This window comes from Lepus europaeus, chromosome X, assembly GCF_033115175.1.
Source record: "Lepus europaeus isolate LE1 chromosome X, mLepTim1.pri, whole genome shotgun sequence".
NCBI lineage: Eukaryota > Metazoa > Chordata > Mammalia > Lagomorpha > Leporidae > Lepus > Lepus europaeus.
In genome coordinates this window covers 26,170,619-26,194,871 of record NC_084850.1, presented here as the reverse complement: position 1 = coordinate 26,194,871, position 24,253 = coordinate 26,170,619, and the positions used below count along the sequence as shown (strand labels likewise).

The 24,253-nt window shown below is 54.9% G+C and overlaps 1 protein-coding gene across 5 annotated transcripts in view; it reads right to left on the bottom strand.

Moving 5' to 3' along the window:
• ELF4 (E74 like ETS transcription factor 4) overlaps window positions 1-20,417 on the bottom strand; it is a 37,366-nt gene extending 16,949 nt beyond the window's left edge. For 2 of the 5 annotated variants that reach the window (XM_062183431.1, XM_062183433.1), the window contains exon 1: window positions 20,294-20,417. The gene's annotated coding sequence lies outside the window, so the exon portion shown is untranslated. Of the gene's footprint in view, window positions 1-20,022; window positions 20,131-20,293 lie in introns of those variants that run through there. The other 3 variants (XM_062183432.1, XM_062183434.1, XM_062183430.1) reach the window with 2 other exon arrangements.
• Between the last annotated feature and the right edge of the window lie 3,836 nt (window positions 20,418-24,253).

Genomic DNA, 24,253 nt, shown 5'->3' with positions numbered 1-24,253 from the left:
AGCAGACAGGGAGTGATCGCGGCAGGAAAGACAGCAGGGCGATGAGTTCAGCTTGCGCATTTTGAAGCTGGGATTATCTTCCAAAAACCCAGGATTAATGAGGGAAAAAAAAGAGGACCCAGACACTCATTTCGCTAAGCTTCGGTCTTGTCTGAGCCTGGGGCTGCAGGGCGGGAGGACGGCCTAGGCAGGTGTTCAGCGGTCTAACAAGCCAGCCTGACCCGGTGCAGGTGGAACAATGCGAGGGAATTTCAAGACGTTCATGGGAAACAATGAAAACAGATGATGGCTATTGTATCCCCCCACCCAATCGAACTCTTTGCATAGTTTTTTTCATCATTGGTGTTTTTCAAGACCCTTTTGAAGACCCTCATACAACTCTGGCAGAGTCTCCCATGGTGACTGGACAGTGTCTTAAGGTGTCACCCCCACTGCCCGGCTCCAGCTCCCAGGAAGGGACAGCTTGTTTCCATTGTTGGGGGAGGGAGGGAGGGAACAGCAACACTGACCAGAGACTAATTAAATTCATGAGTGGGCTTTTTAGAAGCTGGGGTAATCTGTCTCTCAGCACCAACAGGATATTAAGTCAGATAATTTTTATTGAAGGGACTGTGTTCTTTGTCAAGGCCCCTGCCGGTGTGTGTCCTAGAAACTGACACAAGGCTTCTTGCTGAGATCTGGGACTCCCGTGGGCAGGAGGGGCCGTGGTCGGGTCTCTCACTGCCAGCGTGGCACTGGGCACTCTTCCCAAATGCCCCCTCCCTCTTGGTCACTTCCCAGGCCAGGCAAAGCCAAGGGCAGCTCTCCGGGCATGAGGCTGGCACTTGGTACTCTGTACTTGGTGCTGCGGCACTCTCAGCTAGAGTGCCACAAAGGATGAGGTGCAAAGAGATGGGTGCCTGGCAGACAGGGTGCAGGGAGCAGCCCGGCTTGGGGAGTCCCTGAGAGCACCTGGGGGTCCTGCTTCTCTCTCACCTACCCTGCAGAAACCGCCCCTGGGTCAGAGTCCCAGGGTATCAACGGGAAAAGGGACCCGAAAGATCACTGCCTCTATCCCTGTTACTATGCGGCTCGCACACCAAGGCCCCGTGGAGGGAAGCGACTGGTCCAAGGTCACCCGGGCAGCCCTTCTTCCTCCGGCTCTTCACTGCCTCCTCCCCGGCAGCCTCAACACAGCCTTTCCTCTGGCGAGAGCAGACAACGGCTTCAGGCCAGGGTGGGCAGCTCATGATGAGAACACACATGGCCAGAACACACTGAACTGCCACGGTGACTTCGCCACCTCTGTGCCTTCGTTCATCCTGTCCCCTCCGGCCTGAGCGCCCTCCCCAGCTTCTGCCAGTCCAGTTTCTACAGTGCTTCAAAATCTGCAGCACATGTCACCTTCGCAAAGCCTCACCCACCTCCTCGCCACCAGATATATTCTCACCGCCTCCTCCTCACTTGACTTCTCCCACCCAAGCAGGGGTCGGCAAACGAGGGTCCCTGGGCCAAATCCAACTGATGGGCTGTTTCCCTTTGGCCCCTTAGCTGAGGATGGCTTGTACATTTTTAAATGGGGGAAAAAACGTTAAGAGAGTAATATTTCATGACACATGAAAATGATGGGACGGAGTTGGCACTGTGGCGTAGCAGGTAAAGCCACCACCTGCAGTGTCGGCATCCCATATGGGCGCCAGTTCAAGTCCCAGCTGCTCCACTTCTGATCCAGCTCTCTGCTATGGCCTGGGAAAGCAGTGTAAGATGGCCCAAGTCTTTGGGCCCCTGCACCCACGTGGGAGACCCAGAAGGAGCTCCAAGCTCCTGGCTTCAGATCAGCTCAGCTCTGACCATTGTGGCCATTTGGGGAGTGAATCAGTAGATGGAAGACCTCTCTCCCTCTCACTCTGTAACTCTGCCTTTCAAATAAACTAAATAAATCTTTTAAAAATTATTTTAAAAAAGGAAAATGGTAAGAAATGCAAACCTCAGTAGCCATAGAGTACCATAAGTAAAGTTTTATTGGAACACAGCTACGCTTATTTGTTTACGCACTGTCCCTGGTGGCTTTTGCTTTGTCAAGTTCAGTAGTTGTGACGGACTTTTTACAGGCCTCAATGCCCAAGATATTTACTGTGTGGTCCTTTACAAGACAAGTCTGTTGGCCTTTGGACTCCAGGCTGCTCTCCCTTGGAGTGCGAAGAAATTCATCAAGGTCATATCAGAGAAGAAGAATGTCACAGGGTGCCTGGGATGGAGGTGCAGGCTGCCAATCCAAAGCCAGTGGGGCTTCATCCAAAAGTCTGTCCCCGATCTAGGAGTGGGACACCTGAGTTCTGCCCCCCTCCACACACACACACGCACACACACACGCACACACACACACCGGGTGGAGCAAGTGACTTCTGCTTTGTGTGCAGCGGTTTCCTGCTCCGCACAGGGAGGGCTCGGGCCTGGATGCTCTGAGGCCCTTTCTACCCTTTGCTTTAGAGACTCAGCGACCTGTTGCTGTTCCCAGTCACCTCATTCGGAGCAGGCACTGTCTGGATGACTTCATGGCTGCACAGGCGCTCACGGAAGGCTCCCCTGCCCAGCTGTGGTTTCCGCCGTGCCCCTGGGCCCCCCTAGCGCTCAGCACTCACCTGCCCCGCCCACCCTTCTCTTGTGCTGACCTGTGTGTCCGAGTTCCTCTCCCTACACACTGAACACGGCCTCCCTGAGAGCCTCCTCCCCTCCCCACCCCGGCCAGCAGGGTGGACTAACAGCCTGCACTCTGGGGTGGCGTGGGGGGGCAGGGAGAGGAGTCTCCCCTCTCCCCAACCTCCTAGGGCCCACAGCAGATCCGCAGTGCAGCAGGAGACAGGGCCAGCTCTCCCCGCACCCCTGCTCTGCCAGAGGAAACAGCCCCTCGCTGCCACTTCCTGTCCCAGGGGTTTCAGCAGTTTCCCCTGTAGGGCCTGCTGGCCCTCCCCACCCTGCCCCTGCCCCACACAGGTCAGCAAGTGAGTGCAGAGGGGAGGCTCCCTCACAGGAAGACAGAGCAGACAGCTGTCTACACAAGGGGACGCCCCAGCGGCAACTCCAGCAGCCTGCTTGGGGCTGGCCAGCCGGTTCAGAGGGATGTGCTACCTCGGGCACAGGGGCGGTCTCCACGATCCCTTTCCGGTTAGCTGATTGAGTAGAAGTGAACTCATGTCGCTATCGCTTTGGGAGTGGGGTGGAGTGAGCCTAGACTTACAGGATTGGATAGAAAAAAATCTGAGATATAAATGCTGAGGTCAATGTCCAGTAGAGACTTGCTCAGGTATGAAGGGTTGAAGTGAGAAGGGCCTGGGGCAAGCAGGCCAAGGAGAGGCAGGCGACACGGAAAGCCGTGTCACTTCATTATTTGCAGGGGGCTTGTCCCCGGAGCCTATGGACAGAGGCAACAACACAGAAGAAAGCATTACATCACATGTAGGTCAAGGGTAGTGGCATTTTCCAGGTGACGGAGCAGGGAATGCGCGCATTCCAGAGCGGCTGCCCGTTTGGCGTGGTTGCTTTTACTCGTAAGTTCCTCCCAGGTGCTTTTGCGAGGCAGAGCTCCTAGCAGTAGGGCTGTGTGCCTGTGAGGGATCCTGTAGGCAGGTGACCCGCCAGACCCTGGCCGTGGGTCAGAGCAGCATTGGCGCCAACATCCTGGACTATTGTCCCATTGCCAGTTGGTCCCGGGGACAGGGCAGAACTATATAATGATGGCTCTGAGGTCTTGATGCCTGGAGTGGGGGCCTGGTGGTGGATGGACACGGTCCCCTTAGGGTCCCTGCGGTAATATCACTCCATGAGGTTCAAGTAGCAGTGAGAGAGGCTAAGGGGACCTCTACAAGTGATGATTCTGGATGGGCCAGCAAAAAAAGAAAATGAATTCCAAGACCCTTGTGATCCCTCTCTAGGTTCTGACAGGCCATCATTTTACACCTGCCACCAAGAGCTCTGCCCAGCCAGGCCTCTTGTCAAGAGAGCAGGGTCTCACTATTCCCTCTGCCCTCCGGAACAAATAGGACCTGCTTCCCCAGGGCCCAAAGGCTGGCAGGTCACCCACCTACAGGATCCCTCACAGGCACACAGCTCTATTGCTAGGAGTGCCCAAGGGCAGAGCCTACTTCTTTGTCCCTGCAAGTTGGCATGAGTGCTGTTTCACAGCTGGCCCGGAGGGGTGCCAAGGAAGCCTCAGACACAACATCTGGATGTGCACCTGGGCTCCGGCCAGCAGCTCCCTACACCTGCAGGGCAAACCCAGGGCCGGAGTTTGCTTACAAGCCCGACTCAAAGCCGGTGGCACGTGTTTGGAAAAACACATTGAGCCTGGGTGGAGGGGGTGGAAATACTGGAGGTTGGTGCCAGCTCAGGGTGAGCACTCGTTTGGGGTTGGCGCCGATCAGAGCTGGTGTTAGGCCCAGGGCGGTGGGTGTGGCTGCTGTGGCCTCCTGGCCTGTCAGGGGAGGGGCAGAGGGGTGTGGGTGCTTGTTTAAGTATGGGTGAGATTTTCTTCTGCACCCTCTGATAGCAGTTCCAGTGTCTCCCCTGCTTCTAGGGTAAGGAGTCAAAGAGCAAAGCTGAACGGGAGACAGAGGGAGTTACAGGACTGGGGTACAGGCTGTGGGGTTGGTGTTGTGCCAGGCGCTTTAGCACAGTATCTCCTCTCATTCCTCAATGCCAGAGCTGGGGTCTGAGCCCCATTTTACTGCCATCTCCTACAAGCTTTGACCTTGGTTTTCAGTGCAATCTATTTTGCTAATAATTCTAACAGTTCCCTTTTTAAAAACAGCAGAAGTGAGGCTCAGAAGACATTAGGTGACATGGTCAAGCGGACACCCTCATCAAGAATGGAGTCAGGACTCACACCCAGGCTTGGGAGACCTTGACCTCAAAGTGCCCACTTCTCCCTCGGTCCATGCTGGCGACCACCAGCTGGGATGCCAGCTTGCTCACAACAGTCAGCTTCACAGGCTCAGGGCCCCTGGTAGGCCGTTTCCACCAAAGCCTCCCACGTCCAGGTCCCATGCCCTTTGAGGTCTGATAAGCCAATGCTAACTTCCTGGGCCAGGTCTGCACAACGTGAGCATCCGGCCAGCTCTGCTGATGTGCAGGCTGATGCTCTTCCTGCACCTCAGGGCCTGCTGTTTCCAGAGAGTTCCTGGTTCCAGACTTGCACCAGCCACGACATCGTCCTGGCTCCATAAATATACACTTGCTGTCAACTTACACATAATGTCAGTCTGCCTTCTTATCTTGGGGTGTTGGTTCACAAGTTCATTCAAATATTTATGGAAAGCCAGCCCAGAGCACCTCAAAGGCATCAGGCCCGCAGCCAGGGGCTAGCTCTCAGGGCTAGCCCATGGTAGAGTCTCTTTGGATCTAAGTTGACAGTAAGCTGGGTTAGTCCATCTGCCTAAACACTATTGCTGGGTCTTTCATTCTCTTCCCCAAACTATGTCCATAACAAGCATCCCTTCGAAACTGAGGCCCTGGGGCTGGGGGGGGTGGATGGGAAGTGATGAAGATACTATAAAGTCTGGTGATGGATTCACATCTCTGAAATATACCAAAACCCACTCAAGTGCATACTTTTTGTGAGTGAATTTTATGGTATGTGAACTGTGTCTAAGAAAGCTGTTATCTTAAGAAAAAACAAAAAACAAATGAGGCTCAGAGAAGGGCCTGCTCAAGGCCACAAGTTGAGATCTTCTGATTTATGACTCCAAAGCTCTTTCCTCCCTCCAGCCTCCCTCCAGGCCTAAGTCAGGTTAAGTACAGGGTCACTGACTGGGCAGGCAGGTACACTGTGTGCGCAGGGCTGGCCCTGGACCACAGGCGTCAGCATAGGCAGTGGGGAACAGACAAGGGAGGGGCTTGTGAGACCGGTGTTGTGGCACAATGAGTTAAGCTACCACCTGTGATGCTGGCATCCCATGTGAGCAACAGGTTCGAGTCCCAGCTGCTCTGCTTCCAATCTAGCTCCCTGCTAATGCACCTGGGAGAGCAGCAAAAAATGGCCCAAGTGCTTGAGCCTTTGCCACCCATGTGGGAGACCTGGATGGAGTTCCAGGCTCCTGGCTTCGGCCTGGTCCAGCCCTGGCTGTTGCAGCCACTTTGGGAAGTGAACTAGAAGATGGAAGATCTTTCTCTCTCTCTCTCTCTCCCTCTGATTTTCAAATAAATACATCAATTTTTTTTTTTTAAACAAAAGGACAAGGAGCTTGAATTTCAGGTTTGTCGCCCATGGCCAAGTCCCTGCGGGTCTCTGTTTCTCTATCCTTCCGTCGAGCGCGTGGATGAGTTTGATTCTTTGCTGCCGGCCGGCCGGCTCCGACCCTCTGCGTTTCTAATTAGAAGGCCCTGCAAGACAGCAGGACGGAGCAGCTCTTCTCCGAGGTCTGCAGGAGGCCTTTGACACAATTGACACAAGCCGCTGTTCCAATCGATGCTCCTCACTGACAGCGATGGCGTCCATTTGCCTGTGAGTGACATTCTCTCGGATTATTCTGCTGCCGCACGGGGCACCTTACTTCCACTTTCCCCTGGCAGCGCTAGGCGGTACAGCAAACCCGGAACCGAGACCCAGCGATCGCGTCCTTTTGAGAGGCTGGGAAGCCCGGGTCCCTGGCCAGCAGCCCTTCCTCCTGTTGAGCCTGCATCCCTGGCTGAGGGAGCCATCACCGACTGCCCCCCGCCCCCCGGTCTAGCCCCACTGGACAGGATGTTTCCACATCAGTCCCCACTTCCTGCAGCCAGGCCTGGGCTCCAGTTTCCCCTCTCTCCTGCCATCTGGTCGCCTGCCCTCTGCCCCCCTCCCCTTGCTGGGTGTTTCCAGGCTGCCTTATCAGCCCGGGGAATCTGCACCTCACCCTGGCGGCCCCGCCCCGCCCTGCCCCGTGCCCTACCTGCTCTTTCGTCACCACCACCAACACCGCCGCCGCCGCGGCGGTAGGCAGCCGCAGCCTGGAGCCCCCTGTGCCCGGCAGGTCGGGGTGTGGACCAAGGCTGGCTACCTGGCACAGGGCCAAGGGGCCTGACTATTCATCGCGTTGATTCTGTTTGCCCAAGTCGGGGGGGGGGGGCATGCTTGCCTTTGAAATTGCTGTCTTTTCTATCCGCAGGCTATGCAGACAGGGGTGAGACACTGGGCCTGCGGAGCAGGCTCGCTTTGGCTGGGTGTTTCCTCGGCGGCTCTTCTGCCCTTAGCCGCTGAGATGAGAGGGGGGCAGCACTAGGCTGCAAGGCTCAGAGTCTAGCAGATTGTTTTTTTAAAAAACTGGAGGGATGTTGTAAACACTCTCTGTTAAAGGTGGGGCTGGCTGAGGAGCTGCAGGCTGAGTGTGAAGGGGGAGGTGAGGCTAGGAAATCCCTGGGCGTGGTCTTGGCCAATCCACACGCAAACATCAGAGCAAACATCAGAGCCGCATTGAGTCCCAAGCTGGTTCCCTCCCACCCCAGGATCTGCTGACTCCCTCAAAAGGCTAGGATGAAGCCAGAGCTAACCACTGAGCAAGCCAAACACTGCCCTCCCAGGACATAGGGATCTAGACTTTTCCATCAAATATGCTTGAACCAAGGCAGAAGACAGTGATGGGGATGGCAGGCAAATGAAAATGCTATGGGCAGTGGGTTTTCCTTCCAGCAATTGATGCTGAAATCCCGCAAGTTCAAGTTCTAACCTGCCCATGTCAAGGACAGGTTTAGGACCTGCTTGCTAAGGTTGACCAAGCCCCAGACTAGGAACCAAAGCTACAGCTCAAACCGAGGGGCTTCCCTTTAGTACACTGATAAATTTTTTTAAAATACATTCAAGGGGGCCAGCACTGTGGTGTAGTGGGCTAAGTCTCTGCCTGCAGTGCTGGCCTTCCACATGGGCCCACTCCACTTCCGATCCAGCACTCTGCTACAGCCTGGGAAAGCAGTAGAATATGGCCCAAGTCCTTGGGCCCCTGCACTCATGGGGGAGACCTGGAAGAAGCTCCTGGCACAGCTCCAGCCATTGCAGCCATTTGGGGAGTGAACCAGCGGGTAGAAGACCCCTCTCTCTGTCTGAAACTCTATGTTTTAAACAATATCTTTAATATATGTATACACACACACACACACATATTTGAGGCAGTAGATTGCAACACACTTAAGATCAAATGCTGTACCTCAAAGACATTTTACAAGACTGTCCAGCTAAGGTCTCTGGAATACAATTCAGTAGTTTGGGGCACTTGGGTGGGAAAGTTTAGAAAAACTCTGTGAAGGCGATTTTGCCATTAATGGGCTATGTAACCACAGGCATGCCACGTCACGTGGTTCCTGCAGCCTCAGGCGTCCCCCACTAAGGGTGTCATGCTACCCGGTGCTCCCCACAGGCTTCCTGAGCCCGGCAGCTATGAGGACGCCACGTCTCTTCCCTCTTCCAGCACTTTCAGGGACATGTCTTTGGCACAGCAGGTAAGACGCTGTTCAGCAGGCCTGTACTTGAGTCCCGGCTCTGGTTCTGATTTCAACTTTCTGATAATGCGCACCCTAGGAGGTAGTAGATGATGGCTCAAGTACTTGAGTCCCTGCCACTCACATGGGAGACCCTTGATGGAGTTTCCAGCTCCTTGCTTCGGCCGGGCCCAGTCCTGGATGTTGTAGGCATTTGGGGAGGGAACCAGTCCATAGAAAATTCTCTCTCTCTCTCTCTCTCCCCTAGTCTTTCAAATACATAAATAATAAAAAATTAAACCTGCCAGATTACCATCTTATCTCCCAGACATGAACTTCCCTACAACTCAGGAAAATCAAAACCCATTTAGTGTGAATGTGTTAATAACTGATAGTGGCTTAACGTGTCATCTCTTTCAACACATTTTCATTTTAAGAGACCATCTGGGGCTAGCATGCTTTCACCTAGAAAAGGCCTCCAGGGCGAGCAGTGGGGCAGACCAGTGGGCAGGTGAGCTAGAGCGCGTGGGTCAGGGGCTCTGCCTCGTGTCACGCCAGCAGCCATGAGGCGAGCTGGCCTTCACCATCCATTCCCCGTTACCAGGGTCTCTGTTAGGAAAGCTCTGCGGCGTGCGTGTGAAAGTCCTTTGAGAGGCTACAAAACCAGGCTTGGTGCAGCAGAAAGCCCACTGCACTGGGAGTGAGAAAGCTCAAGTTCCAGCCTCGGCTCTGCCTCTGCCCGTCTCCTCCCTTGGCCTCTGAGCTGGCGCCAACTGCTGCTCCGCGACACACAGTGAGCTCTATGGCTGTGGCCACACCGGCCACACTCGGCAGAGCTTCAGAGTCCAAACTCATCGGCTTGGTTTGCAAAGGTCCTTCGCAGCGTGACCCCACCCTACCTACTCAGCCTTGTTTCCCATGATTTCCCAACTCGAGCCTGGGCTTCCAGCCCAGTGGTCTCCTCATGGTCCCCTGAGGGAGCATTCCAGGCTCATTCACGGAGTTTCTCAGGCCTGCCATGCCCTCGCTGCTCCTTGTTGGCTAATCAAACAGCACCCATCCAGCAAGGTCTCAACCAAGCTGCTCAACCCCACAGAACCGGCTCCATCCCGACATCTGTGGCCCACACCCACGGGGCCCCCCTCTCTAAGCTCCCACAGCCCTTAAGTCTCCCGCAGTATCTCTTAATCCCACACAGTCTTGAATTGCTCTTGACTTATTTCATGTGTCTCCCTTCCCCCAGCAGCCAGTCAGAGGCATCGGGTCGAAGCCCGTTTCATCTTCTGACAGGCCTGCGCCTTCATGAGTCAGATCCCCGAACAATCTCAACCCACGTGAGATGTCCACAGGAGACACCACGGGCCCTGACAGGGCTACGGTCTAGGGGTGAGGTACGGGTGAGTTAGAGGGAATGGGTCACCAAGACCACCATTCCGCCACTACGCCTCGCTTGCTCCAAGCCTCCGTGAGGGGCACCCGCATGGCAGCTGGGGTCGTTTATGCTAAGCATTGAGGAGGCGGCTGATGGTCAGGTCCTCATCAAAGCATTCTCCCTTTGTACAAAATGCCAGTGTGGCCACCCCGGGAGTACTGGGTGCTGTTCTGGCACCGTGATGCTGGATCAGCTCTAAGGGCTACATTGTGTGGTGTGAGGCCAACTCTATGAGGACAAACTCTGATTTATAGACCCTTTTGTCGCCAGGCAGGCTTGAAAAGGGATATGATTGACATTCAGAAAGTGATGCATGGAGCAGATACACAAGGACCCATTCACTAAACATTTGTTATAAATGAAGGGCAAATAACAAATAGTCCTGTTTCATCATACGTAATAAAGTGAAAGGACTCTCGAGCCTAAGACTATCAGTATAAAGATAAGCATCATCCAAAATAACAGTAACATCAGGAACAAATATTATTATAACACAAGGTTCCAGAAGCAAGGGCAAACAAAGCCAATACAACAATTAATGCTAATAGGATAAATATTAAAAGAAATGATATGGACACTCTGATTCTAAAATTCATATGGAATTGCAAAAGTAATTAACGCAGTTGGCACTGGTGTGAAGGTAAAAAAAAAAAAATCAATCAATGGAATAAAATAAAGCCCATTAGGGCCGGCACAGTATGTTGGGCCTCTGCCCGCAGCACTGGCATCCCATATGGGTGCCAGTTCGTGCCTGATCCATCTCTCTGTTAATGGGCCTGAGAAAGCAGTGGAAGGTGGCCCAAGTACTTGGGCCCCTGCACTCACATGGAAGACCCAGAGGAAGTTCCTAGCTCCTCGTTCCTGGCTTTGTATCGGCCCAGCACTGGCCTTTGTGACCGTTTGGAGAGTGAACTAGCAGATGGAAGGCCTCTCTCTCTCTGTCTCTCCCTCTCTGTCTGTAGCTCTGCCTCTCAAATAAATAAATCTTTAAAAAACGTAAATTAAATAGAGCCCAGAAATTAGCACACATGAATAAGAACAGCAGTAGCAGAGTGCCAATAGCTTTTTTGACAAATGGTGCTAGGATAACCAGAAAAACAGAGAATCAAGATTCATACCTCGGATACAAGAAAATTAACTCAAAATGGGTCACAGACCAAAAAGTAAAGTCTAAAATTATAAAACTTCTAAAATGAATCATAAGACAAAATATTTGTGATCTAGGGCTAGGTGAGGAGTTCTGAGAACCAATAGCAAACATATGATCTATAAAGGGAAGGGGAAAGTTGATTACTTGCATGTCACCAAAATTAAAAACTTCTACTCAAAAGACACAGTGAAGGGAATGAAAAGATAAGCCAGACTAGGAAAAAAGGTTTTTTTAAAAAAAGATTTATTTATTTATTTATTTATTTGAAAGGCAGAGTTAGAGAGAGAGAGAGAGAGAGAGATCTTCCATCAGCTGGTTCACTTCCCAAATGGCCGCAGTGGCCAGAGCTGGGCTGGTCTGAAGCCAAGACCCAGGAGCTTCTTCCAGGTCTCCTATGTGGGTGCAGTGGCCCAGGGACTTGGGCCATCTTCTGCTGCTCTCCCAGGCCATAAGCCAGGAGATGGATAGGAAGTGGAGCAGCTGGGACTTGAACTGTCGCCGATATGGGATGCTGGTCCTTTTTTTTTTAAGACTTATTTATTTATTTGAAAGTTGGAGTTACAGACAAGGAAAGGCAGAGGCAGAGACAGAAGTCTTCCATCCACTGGTTCACTCCCCATGTGGCCGCAATGGCAAGGGCTGGGCCAGAATGAAGTCAGGCGCTTCCTCAGGGTCTCCCATGGAGGTTCAGGCGCTCAAGTACTTGGGCCATCCTCCGCTGCTTTCCCAGGTGCATTGGCAGGGAGCTAGATTGGAAGCAGAGCAGCTAGAACTCAAACCAGCGCCCATATGGGATGCCAGTGCAGCAGACAGCGGCTTTACTCACTATGCCACAGTGCTGGCCCTGGAGAAAGTTTTTGCAAAGTACGAATCTGATAAAGGTTTCATATCCATAATATCTGAAGAACTCTCCAAGCTCAACTACAAGAACACACAAACAACTCAGCTTCAAATGGGCAAAAGATTTCAATAAACACGTCGCCAAAGAAGATATATGGGTGACAATAAGTACGCAGGAAGATGTTCATCAGGAATTTGGGAAATACAAATGCAAACCACAATGAGATACCACTGTACACCTATGAGAATGGTTACAAGTAAAAACAGAGCTCTTACCAAATGTTGGACAGGATGTAGAACAGTTGGGACTCTCACAGCCTACTAGCGGGAATGAAAAATGATACAGGTCCTTTGGAAAACAGGCGGACAGTTTCTTAAAAAGTTGGACTTCTGGGGCCAATGTTGTGGCATAGCAGGTAAAGCCACTGCCTATGATGTCAGCATCCCATGTGGGCACCGGTTTGAGTCCCAGCTACTTCACTTATTTTTTTTTTAAGATTTTATTTATTTATTTGAGAGGTAAAGTTACAGGCAGAGAGAGGGAGAGACAGGGAGAAAGGTCCTCCATCTGCTGGTTTACTCGCCGAATGGCCACAACAGCCAGAGCTGAGCCAATACAAAGTCAGGAGCCAGGAGCTTCTTCCAGGTCTCCCACACAGGTGCAGGGGCCCAAGGACTTGGGCCATCTTCTGCTGCTTTACCAGGCCATAAGCAGAGAGCTGGATGGGAAGAGGAGCTGCTGGGACACGGACCAGAGCCTATATGGGATGCTGGCACCACAGACGGAGACTCTGCCTACTACGCCACAGCACTGGCCCCTGCTTCACTTCTGATCCAGCTCCCTGCTAACGCACTTGGGAAAGCAGTGGAAGATGGCCCAAGTGTGCACCCATGTGGGAAACCTGGATTGAAGCTCCTGATTTGGGTCTGGCACAGCCTTGTCTGTCTGTCTGTCTTTCTCTCTCTGCCTCTGGCTCTTTGTAGCTCTGCCTATCAAATAAATGAATAGGTCCTTCAAAAAAAATCTCTCTCTCTCTCTATATATATATATATGCATATATATATGTATATATATATATATATATATATAATATGTGTGTGTCCCTCTCTCTATAACTCTGCCTTTCAAATAGATAAATAAAATCTTTAAAAAAATGTTGAACCTACACAACAATATGATTCAGCTATTCTACTCCTAGGAATTTAACTAAAAGCCAAGGAAATATAGGGCCATAAAAAGATTTGTACATAGATATTCATAGCAGCTTTGTTTGTAATGGATACAAACTGGGAAAAAAACCACCAAGTGTCCATCAACTGATGAATGGATAATGTATGGTCTACCAATACAATGGAATGCCACCTAGCGAGAAAAAGAAATGAAATACTGATATATCAACAACATGGACAAATCTTAAAAGAAATATGTGCAGTGAGAGAAGGCAGATCCAAAACGAGCACAATTTCACACAATGATTTCATAGAACATGCCAGCTCATCAGAGAGCAGAGCCGCAGAGGCTCAGCACGGGAAGGCGGAATCTCCGAGGGGCACAAGGCCACTTCCTGGGAGTGACGCCTACACGCACTCTTGATTGTGGTGATGGTTTCACAGGTATAGACATAATGTCAGGTATGATCAAATTGTACACTTGGAAATATGTGCACTTTATTATGCATCCATATGACCTCAATAAAACTGTTAACTGAAAAGAAAGAGAAAGGTCTCCAGATTGGATAAAATGAGAACAATGGTAACAATAACAGCAGACCCTTCCTGTCTATCTTTGCTGCGTCACTTTCCTATGGAATACTACTCCGTAATGGCACTGGAGACAAATGAGGCAAAGACACCTGGGCTCTCCTAGAAAACACCAAGAGAGACAAATATGGAATCACGGGATTCCATATTTGTGTGTGCCAATTCTAATGGGCCTCTTGTTATTTTATCTTTTGCTCATTCCCATGCCCACGTTCTCGTCCCAGCAGCCTGGAATGCCCCAAGCACCACCCATGGTCTCTCTTTCCTCTTTTGAATGGCCATTTGCCCTCTAGCCTCCAGGAAGCCTTCCCCAATGCAGCCGAGGACCGAGAAGCAAGACCTTCCTCTGGACAAGCCATCAGACCCCTCAGCACCCGCTCAGCCACTGGTGAGTGCCATCGGCTGCTTAGCATGGCCACTCCCACCTGTGATTCCGGGCTCCAGAACTGGGTTGGGACGCTTCTGAGGAGGGGGCTGGGCCTATGGTGTTTTAGTGAGGATCAGCACAGTGCCAAGAAAGTGGTTGCCTAATGAGGCAGGTGTTTTCGGTGCACAGATTCTCATGGAATCCGCAGAGCTGTTATCCTCAGGGGGCATGATGGGAAAGAGAGTATCTCTTCGGTCTGTGTCTAAGTACCTCCTGTTATCAGGTCATCAGGAATCTGGGGAGGTTAAGACTAATTGCCTACCCTCCCATCCCCCAAGGCCTAGCAGTTATAACCTGAAAGGCGGGGACCAAGGGACTGAGAGCACAGAGCTGCGCTCAGGGGTGGTCCTTGGGCTGCCTGTCCTTGCAGGTGGTCCCAGACTCCTGAAGCCAACTCAACACAGTCAATAGCAGAGGGACCTCTGTGTTCCCTTCTGGGAGGTCTTTGGGGAAGCAGACCAGCCCCCGGCCCCTGAGAGGTCCTCTGAGCAAAGGCAGTGCCCTAGTCCCCACTCCAGCGCTGCTCTGGCCATTGGCCCGGAACGGACTCATCACCTCTTCGAGCACAGGGGGCTGGGGGGAAGCCGTGGCCGGCCAGCTGGCTTTCCAATTTTCCACTCAGTAGGGTAATAACAAGTGACGTCGGGTCTCCTCTGAAAACAACTAACTTACTCTTTGTATTTCTGCAGCGAGCGACACTCAAGATGAAAACGATGAGGGGAAGAGACGGTAGTGTTCAGGCCAATAGCAAAAGCCTGAGTGTACCCAGCACTCCAGCACTGCCTCCCATGCAGACTTCCTCTCTCTCTCTCTCTCTCTCTCACACACACACACACACACACACACACCCTCCTTATATCTGTTAGCAGAAAGTTAGCAGAAAAACCTAGAAAATCTCCCTCTGGGGTGTCAGGAATGGGTGTGGCTGGCCCCGCCAGCACTGCCAGAGAAGTGGTTGATCCTAGGGGTTCGGCCAAGTCAAGGGTGTGTGGAGGGGAAATGATAACAACAACAACAATAGCAGCCGCAGGAATAAACAGCAGAGGAGCACGTAACTGGGTGGTTCCTGGGTGCCAGGCACTGTGGCGGGGGCTTTACGTGGATTGTTTCATTTACTCCTCACTCCAGCCCTGCGATGCGGGCACTGAGATGCACCAGTCCACGGCCACATGTCTGCTGAACGGCAGATCTGGGCTAGGAACACAGAATGTGCGCCCTTCCTCCTCTGGACAATAACACTTCTTGGGACGGATATTGGGTCAGGCTGGAAGAGGAAAGGAAGCTTCAGGAAGGGCAAGTGGACTCAGAGGCAGGAAGTGCCAGTGCGAGATAACAACAACAAAAAGACCCATAGAGAAGGTGGGAGGGCAGGCCAAAGCTTACTCAGCTGAGGCAAGCTGCTTAACCTCTGGCTTCTTGTTAGCCTCTCAGAGAAATGTTCCAGAACTTTCTCTGCATGAAACACCCTTCCCTGCTTCCTGACCCCCATCCTCACCCCTGGGAGCAGAGTGGGGTCTCTCTGCCAAGACACTCACCTTAGGACACCATTTCCCAACCAAGAAGTCAGGGCACTCTGGTTTGTCCCTTTGGGGTTGAGATGTGATGGGCAGGGGGTGGGTCAAGAGAGCAGCTAGAGAGGACAAATAAATGTGTGTGTGTGTGTGTGTTGAGGGGCAGGCGTCTGAATGCTTTAGTCAATTAAACCCAATAAGAGCCATGCCCCCCCCACACACACACACACCTAGCCATGGGAGACACAAAAGCAGCAGAACAAATACACAGCTTGTCCTTGGTGGTCTGGGCAGAAACATGAGCACGTCTTTGGCCTTCAGGTCCTGGTGGGCCGAGGAGGAGCTATTCTGCAAAAGCTTGGTCCCGTACCTGAACCTTTGGCCTTCCCGAGAAGTCCCAGAACCCCCCGGGGAAAGGTGGCAGCCAGCCAGCCCATGTCTGCCGTGAATACCTGTGGTCAGTTTTGCTGTCCCTGCGGGGTCCCCCAGTCCTTCCCCATCCTGCAGGGCCTGTGTGTGTGCTGGGGAGGGGTTTTCACAATGAAAACCCCTTGGCAAGGGTGGCAGGGAAGCGTGGCCACCTCTATGTCTTGTCAATTCTGGCCGGGCGCTCTGTCTGGGCCAGTTACTTTGCAACTCCTATAGTGGTGATCATCAGGGTGTGCGCCCACAGAGCCACCCACACTCACTGACCTGCTCTTTTGTGTGACATGCATTTGCCAAACAACGGTCCCAGCTTCCAAGGTCAGCCGGTGGCTGGGGCATGGAGAGAAAGGCGTCTTTTCTCCCTTTTCTGCTAAGCCTGGTCTCCCCCTCGCGGCCCCAGCCCCCTTCAAGGTTAGCTGGCGCCCGCATCCCTCATAAAGCCTCCCCTCCCTCCTCCAGCTGCTGCTGACCTCACAAGTCCGGGCTGTGCTGGCCTCTGCCCCAAGGAGCACAATTAGCACCTGACCAGCCACTGGCCTGGCTGCTTGTCTTCGCCTCTGATTGTTTCAGTCTCTTAGTCACCTCGTCTGCCTCCTTCTCTCGGCTCCCCCACAGCGCCTAGCACAGGTTGGACACACAGTAGGTGCTAATAAACGTCTGCTGAATTGAAACTCAGTAGCCCCTAGGAGGTCAGAACCCTCATAAGCACCCCAACCAGCAGTTTCTTGGCAACCAGCGCTGGGGCCTGAGGCACAGGGCATTAGCAGCACTGGCCACTATTACAGGACGCACGAGGCTCAGCGGCCGGAGATTTGCAGGCAGGTTGGTGTTGATGAGAAAAGCCCCTGACCCCTAGGAAAGCGCCCATGGCATTCTGGGTACCTCGCATGAGCTTCCTTTCTCCCCTGCAGAACTACTTTTCAGTCTCAGAACCATAAAGGAAATACATGGGCAAGTACAGCTGGAAACCTCTTCGCAGCTTCAAAATCCAGGACAGAGAACCAGGCCCAGGTTGGGGTCAGGAAGAGATGGCTGCCTGCGGCCCTTCCCAGATCAGCGGGGGACCTCAGGAAGGTCTGGGGGCAGCGGCAGGCAGTAGCCCGGCCACTCCAGGGGGCTCCAGGGGTGTTTGGGGGCCGCCCTAAATAATACCACCTGCAGCTTGTGAGGGACCCAGTTTCCCAACTCTCCTTCATGAAAATCCCAGGGCAGACCCCTGGGGGGCGGTACAGAGGGGGGATCAAGACCAGAAGCCAATGGGGGTCCTTAGGCAAGGAGAGAACCCCCACCCCCGAGTCTAGAGCACCTGGGATCCCCACACTGGTTCAGAGGCTTGAGGCCAGCTTTCAATTATGGCTATTAATATTTATGACTTGGGGCCAGTACTGTAAGGTAGCTAAAGCCACCGTCTACAGCGCCAGTTCGAGTCCTGGCTGCTCCACTTCCTATCCAGCTCTCTGCTGTGGCCTGAGAAAGTAGTGGAAGATGGCCCAACTCCTTGGGCCCCTGTACCCGTGGGGGAGACCCGGAAGAAGCTCCTGGCTCCTGGCTTCGGATTGGCCCAGTCTGGCCATTGTGGCCATTTGCGGAGTGAACCAGAGATGGAAGAATCTGTCTGTCTGTCTCTCTCTCTGTGCCTCTGCCTTTCAAATAAATAAATCATATGTATATATATATATGTGTGTGTGTGTGTGTATGTATGTATGTATAACTTATTCTCTCTCTGGCCCCCTCCCACTACTGTGGCCCACACAAGATGGTACATACAATCCAGGTAGGCAAGCTGTGTCTTCCTCATATCCATATTTCCCTTACTGTCACTTTTCGGGGACCCAGCCCTGAGGCCGGCTCTCAGCAGCTGCTTGTTAGGGTCGAATCTGACTTGCAGGCACTGCGTTAGACAACATCATAATTCTGGTTCACACGTAGCTGTATGCCGTGTACTCGCCTAAAACCCAGCTTGTACGCAGTTGGGCATTTGATCCTCATGACCACCTTACGAGACAGGTCTCGTCTGACAGCTGAGGAAACTGAGGCACACAAGTGATTTGGATCACAGAGCGAGTAAGTGACGAAGCTGAGACTTCAATACAAATGCTCTGATTCCAAGGCCTGGAGGTAAAATAAGAAAGTTGGGAGGTAGGGTGCGGTGGAGAGTTCCAAGGCCAAGTTTAGGCGCAGAGGTTTCGCTGGGAAACCAATCCTTTTGGCCTGTGTGTGGCTGGACGTATCCAGGCCGAAAGCCCCAACTTTTGCAGGCTCCGGGCATTCTGCACTTGCTGTCAGGCCCTTGACAGACACACCACAGCACCCTGATATTCACATCCTGATCTGTGACAGAGAAGACCCAGTCCCCGGTGCAACCCCTTAGGGCTAGGCAGGGGGAGGGTGGGATTTGGGGCCCCCAGCTTGTCCAGCGGTGGGCGCCAGTTCCTGAGCAACCACGGAGCAAACATCACCCAGCAGAGGGAGGAATGCCAGACATAGTTGCAAACAAGCCACTCCTTCGGCTCACAGCAAGAGGCTGGGTGAGGGTGGCAACGTGGAGCCTGCCTCCTGGCCCCCCACCCCCACCCCGCCCCAAACAAGAGATCCCAGGGTTTGGACCTGGCCTCAGAGACAACCACATGCCAGGCAGCCCCTTCCCAGCGCCGGCCGGCAGGAATCGCAAGTCCTCCCAGACAGTCCTCACTGAACTCAAAATCACTCCTCCTGGGCTGTTTTTGTACTAGGGGGGCTGAATTAATGGCTGAGAAAACACTTGGTAACTGGAAAAGCCTTGGGTAAGTAACAGCTAGGAGGGATTTGCATCCTGGCTGGGCATACGTGTTCACGGGGCATTTTCAGGGCCAAAGTGTCCCGTCTCCCCCAGGAGGAGTGCTAGTTCTGTTCCCATCACCTCCCTCCAACCTGGCACTCAGGCCAGGGGTCAGCTCTCCCCCGCTGAGTCCCCAGTGGGTGTGCCCGCCAGCTGCTGGGGCCAGCAGTAGTGGCTCAGGCCCTGGGGTGGTGACCTCACTTCTGCTCCTACCTCCCCAGCTCCTCAGCACTCCTCCCATTTGAGGCCCCACCAGGCCAAAAATCGAGAAGTCCAAGGTTAACTGTTCCTCCCCACTTTAAGAGCTAATTAAAATGATTAGCCACAATGAACTGTCAAACATTAACTCAAAGAAGCTGCAGGACCAGACAGGCCTCTATTTCGGGCAGAGGGATGAGGGGCAGGAATCAAAGGGTCATCATCTCCCTCAATCGGGGGATGTGTGTGTCGGGGGTGAGGGCCCGGAGATCTGGCAGAGGTGCCAAGGGGTCAGGCGGCGACTCTGGTTAGGAAGGCCAGGTCGCAGGCATACAGCGGTGAAAAAAAGGGCGGCAGGGTTAGGGTGCGGCGGAGGGGGCCTTGAATTCATAAAGCCGCAACCGCCTCGGCAGTCCCCCAAACTCCCAAAGGCGAGGCGCTGGCGTCAGGGGACCCCGCGCCCGCGCGGCTTGCCGAGTCGCCTGGGCGGCAGCCGGGGAGGAAACTGAGGGGCGGGAGAAGCGGGGTGAGCGGGAACGCGGGAGCTGGAAGGCTGGCGGCTGGCTCACACGGAAACTCCGGCCCCTGCCAAGAGGTCTCTTTTTTGGTGATCCAATTCTCCAAGTTCTGGGTTAGTGTGCGTGTATGAGACCCCAAAGCTCCCGGCCCTAGACGCGCTCGCGCCTCCGCCCGATCAATCGCCGCCCCTCCACAATCCGCCCAACCTCCTGCCTTCGGGCAGGGAGCTTTGGGGGGCCCCCCGCCAAGGAATCCGGGCTGCCCCGGGGCGCGGGAAAAGCTGGCTCTCCACGTCGACTCCGAGAATCGAGTCCAAATCTGGTCCTGGATCAGAAGCCCACGTTCCCCAACACTTAACACGCGGTAGGGCGAGGCCAGGGCGACACTCGGCACACTGCGGCTTTTCCACCCTTTCCCGGCCCCCTAGCCCCACTCCGGGGCCCCAGCGTCCTCGATCCCGCCCTTAGGCAAACTTTTCGAGGTCCCTGAAAGCTCGAAGAGCCGGCGCCATCGACGTACCTGAGGCCGAGTGGCTTTTCGGGTCGCCGTGGTCCGCTCCAGGGACCGACAAGCGGGTCCCCAGCCCCGCCAGCCCGCCTGCTCCCCTCGGACGCCCGGCCGGCAAGTGGCGCCGGCGAAAGGAGAAGTGGAAGTTGAGCGCGGCGCCCGGTCCGTCCCCGCGGCCGCCGGGGCCGCGGTCCCCCTCGCTCGCTCGCTCGCTCGCTCCCTCCCTCCCTCCCTCCTTTGCTCCCTGCCCGCCTGCCCCCTCCGCCCCGCGCCCGTGACTCACCTCGGCGCCAGGGCAGGCTGGTCCGGGCGGGCGAGGCGCAGGACTCTCCCACACGTCGCGCCGCCAATGGCAAGTTGGAGGGCGAGATGCAAATGCCAGGTGAGGCGGCGGCGCCCCTGATAAATCGAGCCGGGGGAGGGGGGCGAGCCGGGGGGGCGGGGTGGAGCCCTGGGGGAGCTGGGTGGACGTGGGGCAGGGCCGGGCCCAGGGAAGGGGCGGCGGGGCGCCCGTGGAGGGGGCGCGAGCCAGCGGAGACCTGCGCTGAGACTAGCGAGCGAAAGGGGAAATTGCACTAGAGAGAGACACACACACACGTCCCGGCAGGCGGCGTCTGGGGCGGGCGCGAACGAGGCAGGGCGGGAGGGAGGGACCGACGGGAGGGACCACGGGCGGGCGGGGTGGGGAGGGAGCGAGGGAGGGACAAGGCTTGTCGGTGGAAACAGCGCCCCTCCACCCCCGGCCCGCAGCGGTCGCCAGCACGGCAAAGGGGAGCGGTGCCAGGGGCCCGCGCCGCCTCTCCTTCCCCTCGCAGCTCGCTCGCCCCCCAGAGGTACAGCGGAGGCAGGGCTCCCACAAAGCCCGCGTCGCGTGCCACTGCCCTGGCCGGCACCCCCCACCACCACCACTCCGCTCACGTGGCACTCAGCCCCGACTTAGCCCTTCCCGGTGGGAAGCCCCCACACAATGTCCCCAAGGACGCTGGAAGGCTGTGGCCGGCTCCCTGGGCCAGTGCCCTATGCTCTTGCTCGCTTGACCCCTAAGACCCCGAAAGCGAGCACGTGGTGTTCTTGAGCGCCTGCTGCGTCGGGACCCCCGGCAAGAGGGCGGGCCCGGCAGTGGGGGAGGCCACCGGGAGATGCCCAGGGAATAATATTCGGAAGCAATAGAGCCAAGGACATCATGGAAATCTGGGCGGTTTTGGGGAACTAGGGAAGTGAGCCTAGGGCTGGCCCAGCAGGTGTAAAGGCCGCAGAGTTGGGGTGCTAGGAGAAGAAAGCCCATGCCCACTCTTTCCCTCCAGTTCAAAGCCAGGCCACTGTATTCCAGGCACCCACTTGAACCCCGGTCTCCCATTCTGTGTCTCCTTTGCTCCCTCCTCTGACCTCCCTTGGTGCCCATACCAGTCCCCCCCTTACCTGGTCCTACAACTAGGAGGCACTGGGAGAAGAGGCTGCTAGGACTTGTCACTCCTGATAGCTCCACAAGGTCTTGGGGAGGAGCCCAGCCAGGCCTTAGCCTTGGCAGTAAACAGCAAAGCTGAGGGGCCCCCCTGGCTCCCGCCACAGCGGGGGATGGGAAGAGTCCTAAATGGTGGGGGAGCCAAAGGGCCCAAGGTTCAGGGACCTACCTGCTCAGCTACCAGCATCTGCCTGCTCCCCCAGCCTTGGCACAGGACTGGGGGACAGGAGTGGTGGGAGATGATGGCAGCAAGGTAGCTGCACATTACAGGTTGCCAAGAAAAGAGCACGAGGCTGACCTGGGCCACTGGCCCCTGAGACCTCTTGGCTGCCCACAACCAGGTCCCGGAAACAAGCAGCAAGAGCAAATTTCCACTTTTGTTGTTGTTGTTGTTTTGGTTTTTTGGACAAGTAGGCACACTTTCTCCAGGGACTCTGGACACTGAAGACGCACAAGTCTCTGCTGGCCTCCTACCCACCTGTGAGACTCCTCCTCTTAAATCCATGGTAGCTACCAGACATCCCTATGCCCCCCCCTTTAGCTTGACCTCAAAACTCACTAATACACACACACACACACACCTTCCCATTTTGCTAAAAGCTCAGTGGTTTCTAATATCAGACAGATCTGGGTTCCCATTGCAGCTGTGTGGCTTTGGGCAAGTTACTTCAGCTCTCTGAGCCTCACTTTCCCAAGTTTTCAATTGGGGATAATAAGAACCTGCCACACAAGGCTGTGGTGAGGACGGACTGAGAGAACCTAGTATGTGGTAAGTGCTCGGTAAATAAATGTTAGCTCTCCTCGGCCTCATCTTCACCCCCATTTCGCTCTCTCAACCCAGCTCCTGGGGAGAAAGTGTGCCAGGGCCGGGGCCCGGGGCGGAAGCGGCCGAGGTCTAATGGTGGATCGCTCCTGTGAGTGTGTGTGGTTTATAGCAAGGTGCAAGGCAGAGCGTCAGGAGAGGGCTTCCTCTTCCGAAGGGCAGGGAGAGAGAGGTCAGCACTGGTGACCAGGTCATGGTGACTGACCCTAAAGTCTGCCAGAGACCTGCAGTCCGGAGCTGGTGGGAATCCCAGAAGTTCCCACCTTCCCCAGCCACGGATCTAACCACAGCCTCATGATCTAGCAGTGGTAGCCAAAGCAAACCCCACCCCCTCGTAGAAAATCTTGTACTGACCTCACCTTGGGGAACCATGGGCCTCCCAGATGACCTTGCTGGCCGCCCTTCCCCATGGCCCTGCTACCACGCAGCCTGCCAGCCCTTCCCCACCTGGTTCCTCACTCCTCCACTCACCCCGAGGGTGAGCCCCAGCCAGGTGGGGCCAGCCAGGCTGAGATCACCACTCTCCTGGCGACAGCCACGCTGTCTCTGCCAGCGGCTCCTTCCCTGAGTTGGCAGGAATTCCCCTTGTCGAGTTGCCCACGGATGCCATGCTCAGCCTCTCTCCTGCCAGCCCGGATTCCCCCACTCTCCAACCCCAACTCGCTGCTCTCAGGCCTCAGACCCGAGGCCTGCAGGAGCCCAGTGGCCCCCTTTCCACGAAGCCGGCAGCCACTTTCCGTTGTGTGCATCCATTGGCGTTACAGAACAAGCCTCTGGGTTAGGCAAATGACTGGCAGAAGTCTCCAAGTCCCAGGAGGTGGTGGCTGGCCCACGTAAGAAGGGTTTGTTCCGAAAAGCTTGTTGTGTAGCTATGGAGTAAAACTCCCCGGGCTAGGTTAAAGCAACACTCCTCTTCCTGGGTGGCAGTTTCTTGCTCTGACCTGAATGGGGAGGGGAGGGAAGGGGTGGGGGCAGTATGTCCAGGCTAAAACACAGGCATGCAGATGGATGGACGTGGTAGCAACGTCCCCGGGCCATGCCTTTCACCTGGCCAGCCACCTACCTGGGGAAGCATGCCTGTCTGGGGTTCTTGCAAAACCGCTTAATGCCCCCATCCGACTCAGCTGACAGTGATGAAAATGGGGCGGTGCGTGTCTCTCTTTCAGGCTGGCCCCAGGCACCACCATGAGAGCCCCTGCAAAACTTCAGAGGACCGCTGAGTTTCACTTCTTGGTGAGCTGAGCAGCAGCTGGGCGGGGCGGGGGAGGGGGCGCTCCTGAAGGAAGATGCCGGCCTGACAAGAGGTGCTGTGGGCCCTGGGTGGGGGTGGGTGCGTGGGACGCTCAGTGTGACAACCACGGGCAGGGTGGTTGCTGGGAGGGCGGCCTGGTGCTGGGGCCACAGATCAGAGCCCCTTGGGCTGCCCCTCTGGAATGGTGAGAGATTTGGAGGAATCGGGGAAGGCAGAGACACAAGCTTGTAGTTCATTCGGAAAAACAAAAACAAGGAAGAAGTGGCTTTGGGCAGCATTCCACAAATGAGGACAAGCCCCATGGAGCCTCCAACCCCACTGGTTCCCAGTCCTTATCTTAGAGCCAGAGCTCAGCCCCGGAAAAGTGCCTGGGGCCTGGGCAGAGGGGCAGGCACCTGCTCTGGGCACTTATCAGGCAAGGCAGCCACCAGGGGTTGTGGGCCATTGTCCAGTGCAACCAGAGTTAATCTCTCAGGCCTCAGCATCTGTTGTCTGGACACCTATCTTGTGTCCTCTCTTTGATTTCTAATGTGTCCTCAGCGTGAGGCTGGGGGTGGGGGGTGGCCCTGGCCTTGAGCAATCTGTCTGCAGCCAGTGCAGGTGGACCAGGATGTCCAAGATGTTTTGCCAGAGGGAGCACCATGTGACTTCTGCGGGGTGGGTGGTGGTGGCTGGGGGATGGGGACACAAGTAGAGGAAAAAGAGG